Consider the following 11789-nt stretch of genomic DNA (forward strand, 5'->3'; position numbering starts at 1 on the left):
TGAGCCTAGGTCCTTCTTAAGCTGAGGGTTCCCAAGTAGAAACTATACTGATTGAGATGAGCTATTGGCCTTATTTGAGAATGACTCAAGTCTGGTTCTGTCAGACTTGGGTCTTTCTATTTAAATTCAGGTATAGACGCTATTTTCTAGACCCCATTTTCTAGAAAATCTGTGCCAAGAAAACTTTGAAAATTTGAAGACAAAATTAACATTTGAGAGAAAGGATTATAGAAAACCTGCTAAATGCCTTTTTAAAAATGGTCCCAGCCCTACTTTCCAATCCTATAAGATAGCATGCCATCACATATCTATGCAATAATTTATACTGTATTGATTTTATTGTCACAACTTTGGAAATCTCTGTCATGTGTATTTATGATGGCCCATAAATGTTTGGAATAACATTTAGAGACCAAGTCACTATTTGGAGTCAAGGAAATAGAAGGCTGTGTAGACAGATTAGAGCCCAGTAATGGATCCAGTGTGTAGATCTAAGAAACCTGCCTAAGATAACTTCTCTTGAAAATTGAGTAACAGAAGCCCTCAAATAATAGTAGCTCAAAATGGAAGTTTAAAAATGGAAGGCTGTGAGCTGTGTAGCCCAAAGTGATGACTCTATTTGAAAGCCCTTATTTTTTTCCTGTCCAGGAATCTTCAAATGGTATGTTTGTAAAAGGAATTGACAAAAGCATGCAGCTATACTAAGCAGCAAGATTCTCTGGATGAGCAGATCACAGCTTTCACATATTAGCACGTCCTGAACATGTAACTCCCAGTTATAGATCTGGAGTTACTTGCATCATCAATTCAATACTTTGGGACTTAGGGCTCCAGTTGTATTGGTGCCAGATGGAGAATTAATATGTTGTCTAACTCAGACTAGTTAAGGGGTTTTGCTCCTCAGAGGGAGTGGGAGACAATGTGACTGTTTTGCTCTCATTTTCCTCATCCTGCATTAGAAACAAAGCAAAAAGTTGGCTGGAATCAGTATTAGCATTGCCCACAGCTGTTGAACTCTGATTTAACCAGATGCCATAGCTATAGCAACGGGGAAATATTGGAATTTTGAAATTAACATGCTACTGAAAGTTGCTAAATATATCACGCTTTGTGGAGGGGTTCATATTGTAGGTATTTCCATTATTTCTCAAATGACAAAGTAAGTCAGGCTTTAGACAGAAAGTTAATTTATTATATATGGTGGTTGCTGAAGTCTCCCTTACTTGATCTATATCTATAAATATGTTTTTTGAAAGCAAATGAGATAAATCAGCTTGATTGTCCAAGGCATAGATGGAAATTGGGGCTGTCATAAAGCCATCTTCAGATTTGTGAGGGTGTCGGAATATTCATCTTTGGGGTTTAGTGGAAAGAACCTCAGGCTAGGAGTCAGGAAACCTAAGTCTCAGCCTCTATGATTAAATTATTAGGTGATCTTGGGCAGATCTCAGGTTCCCCATTTTTTAAATGCCAGGCGTTGAGCTCTTCTGCCTTCCAATTCTAGGATTCTGGAATAGTTAGGTTTCTAATTCTCCCGGCTGTGGCTCTGGCGGGTACTTACTGACATCCTGTGAAATAAGAAAGAGACCCACATCCCAGGATCCCTGGATCAGAGTGGTGGGTGACATATAAAGAGAACTGTGGTTTCCCCCTATAGGCTTTTCCCTGGATAGGAAAGTGTTTTCTCCACTCAACAAACCCTATAATGGGCCTGTTGACTTCATGCTCCTTCACTCCTCCTTTCCCCGCAACTGGGCCTATGTGACTCCCAGAATGAGGCCCTGCACCTTACTCCACTCTACCTAGCAAGGCTCTGAGGCCCTACCTTGTAGTCAAGAGAGATCTGAAGGATCCAGAGTCATAAAAGCAGGTCATGGATGCGGTACAGCTGCAAGTTGTTCTTGGACTCTTCACCTTAGTCCTAATAAATAGATTCTTGCCACCTTCCTGTGACTGGCACACCTTGCCTTCTCTTCCATATCCAGGAGCTCATTACCTGTCTACTACCTACTTTCTGTTTTTAGGGAGCCGGGTCCCTACCTTGGCTTTGTACTTGGTGTTTTTTCCCACTGAGGACTGAAATTCTGTTGCCCTTTTCAGTCTTCCTGGGGTCTGGGCTTGTCCACTGCCAGAATTATCTGGGATCACTCATCTGCCTGTCCATGGAGATACTTGTCTAAGGCTTGTGTCCAAGACTCCACAATGCCTCATAGCCTACTAGCCAGCATAGCCTTTTGTTGCTTACTGTTGATCCTCAGTGAGACTGCTGGCCTGCCTTGCCTAGACCTCTGCCTGCTGCTTATTACCAGACCCTCTTAAGGTGTGCCTCATCTGCTCTGTGGGGACATTGCCCTGTAACTCATGTCTGGGCCTACAAAACACAGTTTATTAGTCTCTACTTCTCATCTCTTTTTGGAGACCCTAACCTCAAAGCCATCAAGGGCCTGCCTAGTCTCTGTGTTTTAGATTTCCCCAGGCTGGTCTATTCTAATCCCAGCCAAGTTTTAGTTATAACTTACAAAGACTATATGGGCAGTCCTTGGACCAGGTTGCCCTGCCTGGGCCAGGTTTGTGGGCCCGTCTCTCGAGATGAAAGCTACTGTGTCTTGTTTCTCAGTCACTATGTACCAGTTAATGAACAACCTTGTAAAACTTTGCTTTTGATGACCTTGTAGGCTAAATTCAAGTTAATATTCTGAGGTGGATGATGAAGCAGAATTTTTGTGTCTTTGTAGCCTACCGTAGGTAGAGGGATGCTGTTGGGAATTTTTGAGCCATCCTGAGAAAATTAGGTGAAAGGTGAGAAATGTCTTTGTGATCATTTTGGAAGCTAAGTTGCATGTGAATCTAAGGTGGCATTGGTAGTGGTAGTAGTACTTAGTCTAGTAGTATTCAACTCCTTGCCAAGGCGCTTCTGGTTTAATGAAATGACCCAGAGCCTCAGCTCCATAGCAGGGTTGCGTGTATTGGCTAGCTACATGTCCTTGTGTTGAATAGAAGTGAGTATGTTATAAAAGGGCAAGTTTAGCCCCCTTTTGCTCTCTCCCTTACAGCTCTTGCTCTTCTGCCGTGTGAGGAATCGTGTTTCTCCCTCTGGAGGATGTAGCATTCAAGAAGCCATCTTGGAAGTGGAGACAGCTTTGACTCAATGCCAAATCAGCTGGTACCGTGATCATGGACTTCTAGCTTCCAGAACTGTGGAAAACATATTTCTGTTGTTTATGAAGTATCCAGTCTATGGTATTCTGTTAGAACAGCACAAAATGAACTAAGACAGTGTGTATGTGTGTTTGTGTGTGTGTATGCACATGTATGAGCATGTGCATGTGTGTGAGTTTGTGTGTGTATCTCCTATTTGTTCTGTCTGGATAACCATGACTGAAACAGATATCATGAAGATAGCAATGCGACTTTGAGCAGAGACAGTTGCAGGATTATGGAGAGCCTTGAGTGAGCTGTCATTATGAGTTCTTTCACCCAAATAGTCATAAAATATTAAGTAATATTTGAGTAATAATTAATTATTACTGTGTCTACTAAGTGAGCATATATTGTGCCATGGAGGTTGGTTGGCACAATTTCTATTGACTCAGATTTCTGAGATGCTAATCCAGAGCCTGAGTGGAAGTCTCTCATCTTCCTGTCAGAGAAACTTTACTCTCCTGAAGGGAGCACCAAAAGCTGGGTATCTTCCATCAGGGAATGGGGATCTGACTAGAAAAGGCCTCCAGTTCTGTCAGGTTAATACTGGGATCAAGAAGGACTTTTTACATTAATGGAGTCAATGCCATTGAAAGTTAGCATTCATTTAGTCCACCTCTTCATTGTGCACATAGGGAGAGTGAACCTGAGAGAAGAGAAGCCACCTTTATAGGCCACACAGCAAGTTGGTGGCACAGCCAGGCCTCACACTCACATCTCCTGACAATAAGTAAGGTAGAGAAGAAAGGAGAAGGAAAGAGATGAAGGTTGTTTGCTAGAAGAGAAGTCTGGATTCCCGTTATGCTTTTTCTATGGGCCATTTGGTGAGTAATTGTTCCAAAGTTTGGAAGTGTCCTATTTTTCATAGCTGGATAGAATGGAGAGAAAATAGAAAGGTTTAAAAAATAAAGCGAAATAACATAGACAGCGTATTTGTAAGGGCCCCTAACTGCTAAATTACAAAATTGGAAATGATCTGTATAGTTTTCATTGATGAGTAAATCTGCTCTCTGGTAGACTTCTCTAGTGGGAACAAGGCCACTGCACTCAGTCTAACCACCTTGACCAAAGGCCAGATTTGCCCTTGTTAAAATAAAGGTACACTGCGCTTGCTGTGGGACCAGGCTTCCTTTTTTCTCTCCTGTATTTGTTCAGGAATTTGGTTCTGTCCCATGAGCATACTAAGTTGAATTGATCAATGAAAATGGCATCTGTGCTTTTTTGTTTTAACTTGACTTTGATAGCTTCATCCATTAAACTTTCAATGAAGTTGTAATTTCTTAAAAAAAAAAAGAACCCTAAATTTTAAAACATGCTGGCAGTTCATAATTACCTTGGTGTGTATCAAGATGAATCAGTGAAGGTGACTCGCTTTCCTTTGCATTTACTATTGTTGCTTTGTGCCTGTGTTTTCTGTTTAGGATTTATTAGTGTAAATCCCCCTTATACATCATTGAAAGCATTAGGATTTATGTAGTGTTAAATCCATATGAGGATTTATATGGAATTAAATCCAATCTAAGAGACACTGGATAACCTAGTAGGGTTTTGTACCCATAATTTCTGCCGCTCTTTGTGGAAAAGCATTTCGTTACAAACTTTCATATTTGGGAAAGCAGTGTTCCACAAATGGCATCTATTATTGCTAATGTGGAGTGTTTTACTGCACTTTCCATGTAGTCCCTGGGCTCCTCACTGAGACGCATCCTCATGGCAAAGCATCTTTCATGGCCAGGAGGAGGACATTAACCTCCTCTCTGCTCCTTCCCTGTTTGGAGCACAGCACAGCTTTGATTAACTCTTTAAAGAGCCTTCTGTTTACACGCTCTCACAGATCTGCTGACAGTATTTGCAAAGCACATTGCAATTTTTGACAGCAGGCGCCACTGGGGTGGGGAAGATACTTGTCAGCTTTTTCCTTTGGTGACTTTCCTTCCATTTTTTTTTTTTTTTTTTTTTTTTAATTTTTTTTTTTTTTTTTTTTTTTTTTTTTTTTTTTTTTTAATCTTTGGAGGGAATGAAAACTGCTCCAGGTTGCTTCTTGCTATTCTCCCCTTTTATTTCTTTTCTCTTCTTTGTATATGCTTTTCCCCCATCCCATATACCAACTGATGGGGTGATTGAGTGACTTTCATCCATTTAGTCAGGTATTTACTGCGACCTACTTCATGCAAAGTACTGTACAATGTACTGAGTTTTTAGAGTTATTTCTGAGTTGTCCCTTTTTAAATTATAAAAATAGTACATACTTACAGTAAAAATGCACAGTACAAAAGGATATAAAATGAAAAGAAGATCCTCTTCCACATCAAGCCCCTCGTTTCACTCCTTTGTATAACATCAATAACAATTTCTTACATATCCTTGTAAAAATTTTCTATATGTATATAAGTGTGTATGTAATGTATACATTCATACATATATATGTACATAGATAACACACACACACACATGCTTTCTTAGAAAACATAGACTGGAGCATGGCAAACACAGTTTTGTACATCCATTTCCATATTACAACATGGAAGGCCATTTGCTTTGCTATAAAGAAATACCTGAGGCTGGGTAATTTGTAAAGAAAAGAGGTTTACTTGGCTCATGGCTCTACAGGTTGTACAGGAAGTTTGGTGCTGGCATCTGCTTCTGGTGAAGCCCTCAGAAAGCTTACAATCATGGTGGAAAGCTAAGGTGGAGCAGGCACATCATATGGTGAGAGAGAGAACAAGAGAGAGATGGAGGAGGTCCCAGACTCTTAAAAAAACAGATCTCATGTGCACTCAAAGTGAGAACTCATTTATCACCAAGGTGATGATGCTAAGCAGCTAAAGGGGCTGACCAGTCACCTCTCACCAGGTCCTACCTCCAACATTAGGAATCACATTTGAACATGAGATTTGGAGAGGACACACATTGAAACCATGTCACATGTGTATCTTTCCATCCTTTCCATGTCAGCACATTCAGTCTTGCTGACTCCCTTAAAGGCTACATGGTTCAAATGTAACTTTGGGAAAACCCTGAGGTTTTGATGAGTTTTATGTAGAGGGCACTGAATTTGATTTTGATTGTATAAATTCATGTTCATTTGCTGTCTTCAGGTTTCCTTTACTTTTTCTCTATATCGAGGGCACTACTCAGTTATGCATTCTGACACTTGAAGAATTCTGGCGGCTTGCAAATGTTCCATGGAGATGAAAATTAACTTGATTGGTTTTCCTTCCTGAACACCATGTGTCCACTCTGGCCTTGGGCGACACTCAAAGTGGGTTTCAAACCAAGCTTTAGAGTTTGTCCCAATACTTTCTAATAGTTTATTTTCTCCTTTTCATAAGTTTTCTCCTACAGCTTCAGTCCATATTTTCTGGTCTGGCCTTATCAACTATAAAGTTCTTGTTTGTTTTGAACTTGAGGTCAGTGACTTCTGACCTCACTAGCTTTCATTCTAGCTCACTCTTATTTAGGCATTTACTATATACATAATTTCTTTTAATCCTCATGACAAACGCATGAGGGAGGTGCAGTAATTATCTCCAAAGTGACAGATGAGGCACAGGAAGCCTTAGGACATTGTCTAAGGTCACACAGCTGGTAGATGGAGGAACTGGAATTTGAACCCAGGTTTATCTGACCCTAAAATATATGCATTTAACCAGTATATATACTGCCTCCCTTAAATTAGTATTTCTAGCTTTTCTGTGAGCCTGTGATTCTCTAGTGGCAAGCCACAATAATAGCCACGCCCTGAACATACACTGCATGCCAGATTCCATACCAGAAGGTGGAGCTGAGTTTTCTCATGCTGGAGCTGCTTTTTCTTACAAGCTAAACCATGGGAGGGATCTTGGGTGGGAAGAAGCACTTCCTGCTTATAATATAAGCCAAAAAGAGATTCCCACAGTATGAAGCCCACAGTCTTTCCTGTGTAATGACATTATGAAGACCTCAGGCAGAATCTCCAGCTATTGTGCATTTTTGTGTAATACCTTTATACTGTAAATTAGTTAGAGATACAGACTTGAAACCCCTACTTTGACCCAAAACACCAAGACACAAGAGGGAATGGTCTTTTGTTTTATTTTCCTGGTCAGAGTTCTGTAGTTTCCTTATCAATGTTGCTCACCCTGGGTGTTGCCTCTTTGAATTCAGATTTGTGTGAATGAGGTTTTCTAAGAGAAACCTTGGTAACTAAGAGACAGTTTCTGTCTCTACCTTCTTCTGGTGGACTCCAATCCTGACTCTGCAGCTGCCTTGCCTTTGTGTTTTAGGGATTCAGAATCAGGATGCGATCATGGCCCAATCACAGAACTGAACATTTCTGAGCTCCTCAGTATCCAAAAGGAAGGGCATTTCAGATGTTAGATAACTGTCCTTTATTCACTGTCTGATAGAAACTTAATGGTTACAAAGGGGTTTGTTTTTATGTTTTTAGTTTTATTATTTTTAGTTTATTTCTAGCACTGGAAAATAAGCCTGAAAATCTGGAAAGGGAAAGGCCAAACCAATCGCAGTTGCCCTGGAATTGTGGGGGCATTCCCAATAACGAATGTCTAGATGGTGTGTTTATTCCAATTCCAATCCAATCCAATTCAATGAGTATTTGTCGAATGCCTGCTGTGAATAAGATAAAGAATGAATAAGACATGGCTCTCACTCTCCAGGAGTTCACACTGTAATGGGAAATTGACATGTGCACTGTTAATTCTCATACAAAGAAGGCAATAATAAAGGTCTATACAGAAGTTTAAACAAGGTATTACGGGAATATTGGAGGAGTAAAAAATTATTTCAAATTAGAGTATCTGGAAGTATGCTGTTTGAAAGAAGGTGATTTTGAGCTTTGTCTTAAAGGGGTGATGAGATTATTATAGGAAGACATTGAGATGAAAGGTAGTTTAGGTTGAAGAACCACACATTCTGCAGGTGTGCAATCCCAGGAAATGCATGGCAATTAGTCTGGTAAGGTGGAGAGCAGTATGGCATACAACTGGAGAGGTAAGTCCGACCCAGTTTATGAAGAGCTTTGAATACTAGACTAAGAGTGTGGACTTGCTCTGTAGATTAAGGGGACTCTTGAATACCCACCCCTCAAAATCACAAAGGGGTCTGTTTCCTGTCATCATAGCACTTGGTTCTTTCTCAGTATCCCCTTTTACAGACAAATTCCTTCTAGTTACATTTGTACTCATTTGGTAAAGATTCTCTGTGAGAAATACTTGACTTTAAAAAACGTGACACATAAGTTGATTTAAACATCTCTGATATATCAATAATGTATTTTATTCGTTTCTCTCCCCAATAGTGTATGTAACTGCATATACTTTGTATAATCATTGACTATGATTACAGTCTGTGTTGATATAACCTAAGAGTGGTTATGCATGATCTGGGTGGTATTGCATCTGAAATTTATCCTACTCTGTAATATGTTCCATTGAGCTTACACCAAACCAGTCTAGCTATGCCATCAGGTTTCTCTTTACCAGCTCTATTTATGGTCTTTCTCTGACATTCCTATAAGAATGTCAGGTTAAATTATATCAGACGCTTCTCTCTCCAAGATATGTTAACTTTGCTCCATCCTCTTTCACCATTTAGCTTGTCATTCTATCATGAACAGGAATTAGCTTCGTTTGGCATGATTTGTGTTTGAAGAATCTGTATTGACTACTGTTTATCACTTGGGTTTCCTCTAGATACTCATAAATGACTGCCTTAATAATTGTCCTCACAGCTTACCAGATATTGAAATTAAATTTATGAGTTTAATTCCCTGAGTTCCCTGGGGACTTTTTTTTTTTAAAAGAAAAATGGAACACGGCAGTTTCATGACTCACAACAACTCTTCCATAATAACCAATGTGATAAAAACATTTTTTCAGGAAACAAATTTCAGTTTTAGCCTTCCAAATGATTATTACAAAAATTAAGAAATAATAAAAAAATTGAAATACTAAAAGACATCCTGTATCCTCTCTTAAACTGTTTATTTATTGTACTCACACATATTCTTAAGTGCCGTAAAAGATGCCTAGAAATCATTAATCCACTAGTATATAGTCCTTACTTGGTGCTGGCCACTGAAAATTTGGTCTTTTTATATACAAATTGTTACACACATGAAAAATAGCCCAATAATGGCACTTTTTATAGCTTATTTCATAAGTACTCTTAGTCAGACATATGCTAAAGTATTGTTACAGGTTGCTGAGGCAACCCGCCTGCTACAGTTGTGGTTAACTCTACAATTTACTGATAATGCTGACCTGAGACTTGAGTCTTACCTTCACTGAATGCAGTACAGGTGTACTGTAGGTAGGCCATGGGTGGACCATAGCTACCTCTAAATCTTTACAGAAGATTTCGAATGTGGCTTTTGTTGCATAGAAAATAAATAAAATAAAATGAATCTCTACAGAAGACTGGCAAGAGATTGGTGCATATTTGATAGCAAACAGTGGGATGCTTTGAAAGGGTTGGATAACAGAACACTGAACAACAGTAAGAGCTTTAGTAGGGTTTAGGTTTCAGTAGTTGTCCGGCCAAGACTCTGCCTGTTATTGAAGCTAGGGATATGTGGAGTGACCAGTTTACATCAGTCATAGTAGAGAAGTAATTGCTTTTATCTGACTAAAGCAGTCTGGACCCAGTCAACAACATGCTGATGCTACAGTCCCCATTCTTGATGTTTTATTGGAAAGTGGTAAAACTTCTTTTTCTCACTTAGCTGGTACCACCCATTTGCAGTGGTATGTTCTAGAAGCAAATCATATTTCAGAGCTCTTTTGTTGTGTAATTTTTTTCAGTAGGCATGATGGGTATTGTGGAAGCCGTATCATGGTGCCGTTTGCTTGGCTGTGTGTCATCGTTATAATGCATAGGTTTTTTACTTGTTTGTGTGAATGTTTTTATTCCAAAGACTGCCATCCAGGGCCATGCAGCAAACAAGCAATAGGGAAATATTCCACTATGCAATCCTATTTTGAGATGATATTCAGGATGAGAGAACATGCATTAGTTACCTACCAGCTTGACAGGAGTGGATTTCCAAATCTGACACACCATAGCCTCAATTCTCACCAGTGTGCTCCTGGAAAGGCCAGCTCATGGTAAGCTCCTTATAATTTGTTAGTAGTGGGGAAGCCTTGAGTTTCAGGACAACGTGTTTGGATGGCATTTTAAGAAGCCATTCCATTTTTGGTAGAGTAGAAAAAGTCTGCATCTGAGTCTTTAGTACAGTCTGTTCTCTGGATGAACACAGTGATTGTCTCTCTCACATTTTTCTGATATTTATTCTGCAAATCAGTGCATGAGCCCCTGCCACTCTTCTAAATAAGCTTCCAGGCATTACCTGCATGCTGTGTTCCTGTGGTGGGATGGCAGTAATCTCTGCTAAGATAAACGGGAGCTTCTGTGGATAAAGCGTAAATGCAGTGAAGTGTGTGTGGCTGGAAGATTTAATGCCTCTACAGGTAATTTTTTTAGAGGGGGATCTGGCATTTAATCAAATCCAGAGTCATTATGTAAATTTAATCACCTTGCAACACACTAGTAATTTTATTATCTCCTTTTCATTTGACAGTGCTTAGATACAAGTTGAGCTTGGAATTCCAGAGGTAGAGCACTGCTGATTGGAGGCATATTAAATAAAATGTACTGTGGAAATGAGATAAAACCTTTATTCTTGCCAATGATTGTCATTCTTGTATGCAGGTGTCCAACAAAGGATTTTTGAATAAAGTGTGCCTTTAAAGTTTCCCACCTTTCTTAAAGCTCCCAGTGAATTGCAAAGGGCCTGTTTGGAATGAACCACATTAAATCTACTTCAAATGAAAACCTTTACACTGAGTGAGATATGGTTCAACTCTTCTTAACACAAGGCCTTTACACTTGTGTAGTCCATTTTGGTTTGGTCTATCTTGTCACTAGAATGCTATCTGAGCTTGGATTATTTATGCCATAAGATTTATTAAAATTGAAGGCAGTATTTCCATTCATCAACACTAGTTTTGATAGATGTTTAGAAGGTGCAGTGGGGTTGATGATCCTGAATACACAAATTATTGATCACCACATCAAGTTGGATTTCCCTAAAGGTGTATGGCTTTTTGACCTTGTGATTTACACTAATGATTATGTCTTAATAAAAGTCATAAAGCTAAATACTTTATATGTGATCTAAGGGGTGAAATTAGAAAGGAAGCAAGAGGAGAGACATACTGTGTTGAACTGACCTTGCTAAGGCAGAAGAAATGGCATTTTATAGTGTTTTTTCTTTCCTTCACTTCTCTGTTGTACTTCTTCCACTTTTTATCTCTTAATTTGAAAGTAACTCTTGAGAATATCTCTTCTCCTGCAGACGAAGACACCATGAGCTCCCCCATCCATACACTAGAACACATAGGCCCTTGGTCAACCAGAGAGTCTTTCCTTTAATCAGGTGATATCTCTCCTTTTATACCTTGCAGGCATGGAAGCCAATGATTTGGGCAAATGCCCCTAATTCAGGATCAACTCAGATGACCAGGTTTCCCCTACCTAGAGTGCTACTTATTGCAGTGAAAACTTTTCTTTCCAAAAACCTTTAATTA

The 11789-nt window shown here is 39.4% G+C and overlaps 1 long non-coding RNA gene across 1 annotated transcript; it reads left to right on the top strand.

Annotated features, from left to right (window-relative positions):
- The first annotated feature begins 10123 nt into the window (after positions 1-10123).
- LOC105537706 lies at positions 10124-11038 on the top strand. The gene is made up of 3 exons (XR_001005764.1): positions 10124-10307; positions 10505-10670; positions 10781-11038. It is a non-coding gene; the product is annotated as an uncharacterized LOC105537706 (long non-coding RNA).
- Positions 11039-11789: the final 751 nt, after the last annotated feature.

Source organism: Mandrillus leucophaeus, unplaced genomic scaffold (genome assembly GCF_000951045.1).
Source record: "Mandrillus leucophaeus isolate KB7577 unplaced genomic scaffold, Mleu.le_1.0 Scaffold1792, whole genome shotgun sequence".
Lineage (NCBI taxonomy): Eukaryota > Metazoa > Chordata > Mammalia > Primates > Cercopithecidae > Mandrillus > Mandrillus leucophaeus.